At 47.5% G+C, this 9,122-nt stretch overlaps 1 long non-coding RNA gene across 1 annotated transcript; it reads right to left on the bottom strand.

The window, feature by feature from the left end:
• Positions 1-1,437: 1,437 nt before the first annotated feature.
• Positions 1,438-9,116, bottom strand: LOC118451762. Its single transcript, XR_004841314.1, has 3 exons — positions 8,083-9,116; positions 7,560-7,704; positions 1,438-2,769 (listed from the first exon to the last, which is right to left on the bottom strand). It is a non-coding gene; the product is annotated as an uncharacterized LOC118451762 (long non-coding RNA).
• Between the last annotated feature and the right edge of the window lie 6 nt (positions 9,117-9,122).

Raw genomic sequence — 9,122 nt, 5'->3', positions numbered from 1 at the left:
CAAAAAAAAAGCCATTTGTGGCAACAGCACAGACCCAAGGAAGGTCTCAGGGGATGCTTGAGGACCTTAAGCTGTCCAGATATGGCATCAAGACAAGGATTTTTTGGGGCAGTGTAATTTATACCCAACACAAGGCGAAGGAGGATGGCACGGTTCTGGGTGGAAGCAACCCATTTCCAACCCAACCCCCATTTCCATTGACTCCCCTGCGGCCGCGCGCCTCCGAACCCACGCACCCTGGAAAGCGCAGGCGCTGCCTGCAAGAGCTGGGGACGATTGCACCACGCCTCGGGCACTGCTGCTCACAGCTTCCTTTGTGTCATTGTCAGCATGAGAAGACACACCATGGGGGTGGGTTTTTTTGTTGGTTTTGGGTTTTTTTGGTGGTTTTTTTGTTTTTTTTTCCTTGCAGAGACTTAAAACTGTACTTGCAAGCGAAGGCTGCTATGGAAGCGGGGGAGCGCGCGCCTGCCCCTCCTCCTGTTCTCTTTACACCTTTGCAAAACGGTCGTGTTGAGCCAGACCAGAGACCGCCACAGCAGCTCACTCGCTGCAGCTGGTGAGCTCGGGGAGCGCGCTGAACGCCGGGCTGCGGGCAGCAATCCCACGCGGGCACGGCCGTCCTCAACCACCGGTTGTGGGGCTTCCTGCAGCTGCACTGAAACCATCGTTCTCCAGAGCCATGAAAAGCTTTTTTCCAAGCTGCTTGACCAACATCCATCTGCCCCCACCGATTCCTGTGGCAGTGAATTCCCTGTTTCAGTTATACCTACACTGCTCGGGAGCGTATCGCTGTTGCTTTGAGCCAGCCACCTGACAACATCTTTCGGTGTTCCTTCCTCTTGCACCACGAGAGACCAGTTCCCTTTTCTCCTCCTCTGCACGGCTCGTGCCTCAGTGGAAGGGAGGGCTCACCCACGCTCTGGACCCCCAGCCACCTCCTGGGTGGGAGCAGGGCTGATGGCCGCAGCTCAGGTCCTCCACGGCCATAGACCATCACACGTTCAACATCCTCTTCATCTCCTCTGCCATCCCCAGCCATTGCCTGTGAGCTACCCACGTTAACTCAAAAGATCTCCCTTCTTCATGAAAAGAGCCGGTTTGCAGCTCTTCTTATCTAAGCAGAGTTTTTCCTCCCCCTTACACATCTTTTCTTTTACCAGCACTAGATTTTATTTGCCATTTTGTCATCTGGTTGCTCAATGTCCTGAGGAGACTCTCCGTTTCTCGGTAGCTGGCGTTAGATTTTCTTGCTCCGGTTAAGGCTGCACCAGCAGCAAACTTTCACACTTTTTACTTCACTGTTTGCTTCCTTTTTCACTTTGCTGTTAGAGGCTAAAAATTACTTTTGTTCCCAGCATCACAAAACCAGCTCATTGGCCATAGGGGCCAGCGCTGCTGGACACCACTCCTCAGACCTCAGTGACTAAAAAAAAAAAAAAAGACAAATCCAGAGCGAGTGACCGATACGAGTCAATCCGAAATAGTACAAAACCAAGAAAATATTAGATAAAAATCTTGTCAGAGCTGGTTTGACAAATACGCTGACAGAGAGCAGGTAAGGTGGAGCTGCCTGGACAGTGCCTGGCTCACGCTGCCAGCTAAGCCAGGGTAGAGGAGCTCCAGCATTGGGGCTGGTAAGCTGAGCTCTGTGCAAATATCATCTATGAAACACATAGAGGTCAAAAGTTCTATTTTGAAAAAGATCCTGTACTTAAAGCCATCAAGAATAAAATAACAGTAATAAAAAAAAAAACCAGAACACATCTGCAACGGCTGGTTTGGTACCACCACTCACCGCTGTAGTGAGTTTGTTGGGACCAGCAACTACCGTCGGATTAACTGGTTTCACTCACCCTCCTCTCTAACGCAGTGGTTTGCACTTCAGAATTTAACTGCACGGGTAACGCTGCTGAAATAAAGAGGAAGGCTCTATGAATTTCTGAAAATTGAAAGAAAAATATGCCACAAAGGAGAGTATTTGGGAAACTCGGGGTGAAAACATGACATCCCAGTTGAAATAGTCAGAGGTACAGGGATCTTTGTTTTGCTTATCATCAGTTCTTTCCTCCAGTGTGTGTTTCATGTTTTCTGCTCATCCATAGTCTCTCAATACCGAGAAATTACCCCCAAAACCCATTTCTTACTTTTTATATTGTTCCTTATTTCCCAAGACCAAAACTCCATGCAAAGACTCCCGCTGACGCCAGCAGGCTCATTAATTTCCATTAACGAAAACACTGACCTTCCCAGGAGGAAACAGGGACAGACATATTTTTGGATTAGATCAGCTGACGCGAGGTGACTTTGGTTCAGCCTCCTGAAGGCTCAACCCTTGTCCAAGGGTCTGCTCCACCAGAGCCGGGGCCGGCAGAGGAGAGAAGTGATAGAAATGTCCGTCCTCATCGTGCTTCCAGTAGCTGCAAGGAGACGGCATGGCTTGTTTGCCCGGCGGGCTCCTAAACCTCGATGCTGCATTTAGGAATAATATCCAGCTGTAACAGAGACTGCTTTGGGGCATCGCTGTATCTTCTTTCAGGATTGTCAGCATCCTCTTCCTCAGGGAGCAACCTTCAGGCAACATGAGGAGGTGCCTGGTCCAGGGTCAGGCGCATCCATCTCATACACTGAGGGCTAGGTTTAACATAGGACTGGGGTTTCTAACAATTCAGCATCGCCCGAATCCCTCTGGGAGGAGTGTCCCCTGGTTCTAAAACACAGGGAAGGGATAAGGCTGTCAACGACCCTCCCTGTAAGTGCTGTCCTTGCCTAAGAAGGAAGGAAAATGGTTAAAATTCCTCCCTAATTTAAGAGGGGATTTGGATGCCTGTTTCTCCTTGCTAGGAACATGCCCCTGGCTAGTCTGCACGAGGACCAAGGACCATCTCCACTCCTCCATCAAAGCAGTGGAAGAAAAAAGACCGCAGCCCAGTAGGCCAGTCCTGGGTATGGGGAACAGACAGGAACACAACTTTTGATGGTTAGTGCTGTCTCCTCAAAGGGGAAGACCTGGGTGCTTGTTCCCACTTCCAGCTCTATTTCGGTATCTTACGTCAAACCAACACGGGATACACTCCACAAACAACACCAGCTGCTGGCAGGGCTGAGGTGCAGTTTTTTTGGTGGCAGTTAGCGCTCGATTTTAAGGGATCTCCATCCTGTCTGAGTGTGGGTGATGATTGAGCAACGGCTCCCTCTAAGAAAGCCAGTCCAGCAACAGGCCCAGATGCCCCCGGAGCCTGTTTCAGCATGAGTTAGGCCTCAGAAAAAGTCCTCATCCCAGCCACAGCCTGCTCTCAGTCCTGGGCATACACAGAGGTGCCAACATGAAGTTTAAAAGGAGAGGAAAAATGAAGCCTCTCGGAGGTCAGGTACCTTCATGGTCAGCAAGTGGCTGAGCTACAATCATCAAGACTATAATTTTTGATGCCTGTCTGCTGAAGTTTCCTTCCACCCCTGCTTTTTTTCCCCCTGAACCTAGAATTCAGAGAAAAAAAAAAAACAAAACCAAAACACAAAACCCCAGAACAGCCAACAAAGGTAGGATGAACAGAAATGACGTAGCCAATTGCCATAACGTATTGTGAGCACTGACACATCTCTCAACTCATCTGCCAACCCATCTTCCCAGCGGGCTCAACAATGATGTAAAAAGAAGGGAACATCTTGGTGGAGCTCCAGCTTATGTGAAAGTTGTGGCTTTTACCAACCACAATGTGCGGCCACCAGTGGCCGGCTCCAAGCAGCCCATGGCCGGCTTCGCCTCCCTGCTTGCCCTCCCAGGCGTCCCAAGGGAAAAAACTCTACGCTGAAGTTTTTAATCCACCCAAACTGTGGTCTCGGCTGACTCGTTTCTCTAATCCGCTGTCAGCCCGTTTATCAGTCCTGTGATTCAGTGCCATTATCTCGCACAAACTCCACTATTACATGACACAGTCGATATTTAAAGAAATGGTAACTCCTTGTGGTCAGACAGAGGTCTGTGCAGCTAGAGAAAGTTCCCAGGAGACCTATGTAAAACAGAAGCTAAAACTCATATGGCTTTGAGTTTCTAGTTTAATGAGAGGTTTCTTATTTAAGTGAATTAACACTAACCATCAAAGCCCCACATCCCAGTCTGTTCCCGTTGGTTAACAGTCTGCAAAACCCAGAGCAGCACCATCTCAAGTCCAAAGACAACAGCAGCACTGCTGCCCACGCCAGCGTGGTGCGGTTCCCGCAAGTTCCTTCACCCAAAGTTTCTCCCTCTGGGTTTGTTTGCCCCCAACTGACCCATCCCAGGTGACTCCCATGGGACATCAAACCCTGGTGGCATCGAGCTCAAAAGCTCTTTGGCTGCAGCCTCGTTCGGCAGAATCTTCTACAGCAGCCAGGGGTTTGGGTCATGCCCATGCTCCCTCTACGGGGCAGCAAGGGAGGTATTTACCCCCCAGCCCCCCACTTACATTGCTGCACTCAAAGAAAACCACGGGCTGCTCCAGGGGACACCCTGGCTGCAGGACAGGGCTACAAATTCCAGGAAATCTCCCACAACCAAGTTGAGCCAGGATACAATACAGCCCCAAACAACTGCCTCGCTTCCCGCGGGTCCCTTTGCAGTCACTTAACAAGTGCAGAACACGTGTTTTTAAGGTCTTCTCCCCACTACCCCAGAGCTCTTAGTTTGGTGACTGGTCAAAACCCACAAGTTCAGCTATAAGGGAAGATTGTTTCTGGGAATCGAAATCCCTTTGAAGATGGATCTGCCCCCCCCGCCGGCAGCACTGCCCGCACCCACCATGTCAGCACGACACTAAAGCCAACTTGACACCAACCAGTCAGATGTTTAGAAGTTGAAAAGAAATTAAAAACCTGACTGTAAACTACAGAAATAAGTGGGTTGAATATGACATCACAAGCACTGAGCTACACACAGAAGAAACCCCAGATTCAAGCCCCGCTGACGCTTTTGTTCCTGATGGGTTCTGCCCTCAGATGTCCATTGCACTACAGCACATCCGTGCGCTTCCAAACCTTACTCTGAGGCACATTTGGCAGCTGGAAGGTGTTCCCATGCTGGCTCAAGGGCAGGTCTAAGACCAACGCTAGGCCAAAACACCCGTGGGCTTCCACAGAGAGGTGCCCAGCCCGCAGGGGTTGGTGGTTAGCACTTGTAAGGGCCTCATGAGGGCAAATTTGCCTCAGTTTACATCAAAAAAAAGTTAAGTAGCCCTTGGTAGAAATAAGAGATAGGGGAGCACAACACCATCTGCTCAAAGGTTAGTTGTTTTGTGGTGGGGTTTTTTGTTTTTTTTTTTTTTTTTTTTTTAAATATAAATGAAAACAGAAGAGGAAAAAAAAATCAAATGATGCCAAGAAAGCAGAAGAGAAGAGTTTTTTAGAGAGAAATCATTAGCTCCATTAAAAAAACCCAACAAATATTGTGAGTCTGCAAATAGATACTGCAGGTATCCAGTACATGCACAAATAGGATATACATAGAAGAAATACAAAAGTTGTTGAGATCTGGAGCTCATGTTTGATGCTCAGGGCACTCAGCCAGAAACTTTGTCTGCCCTCCAGATAGTCATGAGTCATTTCCCCATTGAAAATCAAGGGTCTTAATCTACGGTGGAAATAGGGCCTCAGAAATCCACCAGCAGTCAGCAGCTCTGGGTGCAAGCTCCCCTCGGTCCATACCCTCCCACTCCCCAGCCACCTCCACCCAAGCAGCCCTTTACCAGAGAAGAGGCTTTCAGGCAGGCAGAGGCGGTGGCTGCGGCTTCTCAGCCATCCAGACATCCACCCCATTCAGCGGTGGTTGGTGAATCGTCAAGAGCAGTTAGCTCTGAAGCTTTGACAAGAGCAGAACGAGCTCCGACATCAAGGAAAGCGGCTTACGCTGCAGCACCGATGTACAAGATAAGCAGAAATGCTTTCATTTCTTTTCAGACTAGAACCCTAAGTGAAAAGCCAGCAGCCATAGCTCAGCTCACAACCGGGGATGTGCTATCATTTATTCTGTGTGAAAGGTCTGATACCACCCTCCTCCTCTTTTTTCCACCCCCACCCCCGAAAAAATAAACATGAGTTGAGAAGGCAAAGCCATAGCTGCTTCCAACTTCACCCTGAGCAGTAAGGGTACAGCAGCCTGAAAAGTGGCTTCTACACCCCTCTTTATTTTTCTACGCATTAAGGATTCTCTACCGAAAGGGGCTAAGAATGTGAGACAACCAAGCTACAACCACCAAGTGCTGGGAAACCAAAGCACTGAATTACTGTCAAGTCACAGCGCACCACTACCACTGGTATCACCACCCCACAAAACTAAAGACCCCTACGCAACCCCTCCCTACCAAGGGATTTCTGATCATCAACAGGAAACTGTAGGTTTGTCTATATCCATGGGTCTATTCCTGATGAATCCCACATGCAGGTGCTCTCACTCCAGAATAAAAGCACCTGGTTGCACTCCAACAAGGGATTAGGTTTGTGGGAAGGAAGTTCCTTATTCCCAAAATCAGGTGTCCACACACGGGCTTAACCCAGAACAGCCTTGAGCATCAACAAGGCCTAAAATGGAACAGCTCACGAGAACCTGAACGCTTCTTAACAGACACACAACGTCTACATCCACCGTCACCATGACTTTTAAGACCATAAATTCACTTTCGTATTTGTTCACATGGGACTCCAACGTGTCACAGTATAAAAAAAAAAGAAAAACCATTTAAGTAAACAAAATAGTTGAACTGTAAAAAATAATTTCCTTTGGAGGTGAAGTGCTAGGTGGAGAGTCTTTAATTACTCTCAAGACAGGAAATACGCCCATTTATATTGCCTAGGTAATATCACAAACATACACACATAATGAAGAAATAATTTTAATGAAATAATGTGACTGTAATTATACATATTATAATTATTTTGGTTGCAGTCTCGAAGCTTCAATCAGTGCCAGCATTTGGGCCCTGTGCCATCACTGGCAGCCAAGCCATCCCCCACATGGCCTAAAATTAGGACAGTCAAAGCAGCTTTAATCCTTCCGAGCCTGACCTCAAGTGTGGTCCTCCCGGAGTGGTAATTCAGTCACGTGGCTAGCTACCATCCCACCGTAGAGCCTTCATGGCCCGAAGCACATTTATCTGGCCCTACAAAGGTTCTCTTCCATTCTAGGATTTTTTTTTGTTTGTTTGTTTGGGACATGTTAGGAGAACACGAACAACAGATGGGGAAGCAACGGGGTGGAAGAGGCTGTCTTTATTCAACATTGTAATGTTTGCTTTCTTTCTAGCCTTCCTGAGTACTTCAGAGAAGACCAAGAAACAAAAGCAACAAAAGCATCAACCTGCAAAATCTAAAGCTGGCAGCTGCTGGATCATTAACAAGGGGCCTTGTCCCATTCAGCCCACCCTGCTGCAAGCAGTTGGGGAAGAATGAATCCCAGACACAGGAGGATGATTTAAAAATGTAAACCAGGATTTCTCTGAGAAATTCAGAGCCGATTTCAGTGGTCATATTTCTGCCACCACTCACCATATACTCGATTTCAGCACTCCGATATTTCTGCCATCACTCACCGTATACTCTGAGCACGTCTGAATTTTCAGTAGCTTTCCCTGTGCTGCCAAGAACTAACGACATCCACCAAAGGAAGCCCAGTCTTGCTGAAGTCCTAGCAGGCTCTTCATCCTCCAGGCATCTGCACATACACTGTGACTTTTCCTGTGGGTGTGAGGTGAGAGTTTTTCACTATCACACTAAGCACAGCTGTGCTGCAACAGTCCATAGCGTAGAGTTGAGCTTGTGGTGCATAATGTCTCACTTCTAGACAACCAGTTTATCAAGCCTGAGGTGCTAAAGCTCTGTTTCACAGCAGGATGAGGCCTCAGTATGCCTTTCAAAGGTCTCAACGCTGTCCCCGTTTTTTCTTACCTGGATCTTCATCTCAAGGCATTTATATATGCAGATAACAGTTTTATGCCTATGAATTTTTACAAAGTCAGGCTGGAAAAAACTCTGCGGTTCTAGTGTAGACTAACACCTACTCTAATGGAAGCGTCTGTCTCGCACACACCCCACCAGCAGCAGCCCATGCCTTACCAGTCACACTCAGATGGAAAGCCATCAGGCTTCTGCAAAGGTCAACGGCATCTCCTCCAAGTCTCAAGTTCAAGTTTGCTCTTAATGGTGAGTTTTGTCTTCGATTAGAGCACTTATACTTGAAAAAAACCTCACTTGTAATCCTGGAAAAATGAATCATCCAAAGCACTGGATTGCTGGATCCATCCAAGCTGACTGGATTGTCAGCTTAACATTCATAAAGGTAGTTAAAACTTATACCTAAATATACTGTGGCAGAAAAATACTGTGCAAGCTAGCATGAAGATAGCTTGTCAATAAGCAAGGGCACAGATACTGCTGATCATCCTGCGCGCACTGGTTGCTTTTTCAGTAAACACACCTGTAAACAGAAGCTGCTACAGTTAATAAGTTTGCATTTGTGTCCTGGTAATGTTACCCCTCCAGTTACCACCCCTGCGTTTGAAGCACAGTCTTACCCAGATATTTAAGAGGGTTTTTACACAGGTTACAGTTATATTAGAAAAGTGTTCCTTACTACAGATAAAATCTATGCAAAGACACTAAACACCACCTAGAGGAAGCTTTCATCAAACCATTTCTAGGTTTCATTTTGGCACAATAACTGAAAACCCCGCATGTTACAATAAATGCACCAAGTTTTTATCATTTATGCACGCTTTACTCCCAAGCGCTTGCTGCCTGTGCCATCTACTGGTGCAAAAGTCTCCTCTGACTCGCACCCTCTCTCCTGCTTCCTACAGAACACAGGAGCTACTCAAAGGGAGACTGCATCAGAGGATCCCGGGAACACTGGCCGTTTTCATAAAAGGAATCTTAAAACTGCAGTCCTTGGATCTGAACGCCTGCCCCCAGCACAAAGCGATCGGGCACAGATAATAAGCCTAGCACACCACACGCATGACCCAAACTTTCCCAACGCAAGAGCATCAAGCAGGTAAGAACAATCTGTTCCTCTGCGTCTGCTGGCTCGTTGCCTAGAACATCTCATAAGCTCTTCAGGAACTGACTTAGTTTCTTTTAAAAAAATCTTTACCTAA

The sequence above is a fragment of the Egretta garzetta genome, unplaced genomic scaffold (assembly GCF_000687185.1).
Source record: "Egretta garzetta isolate BGI_Z169 unplaced genomic scaffold, ASM68718v1 scaffold402, whole genome shotgun sequence".
Taxonomy (NCBI): domain Eukaryota; kingdom Metazoa; phylum Chordata; class Aves; order Pelecaniformes; family Ardeidae; genus Egretta; species Egretta garzetta.
Note: the sequence above shows the minus strand (reverse complement) of the source record. Positions and strands in the feature narration are given on the sequence as shown.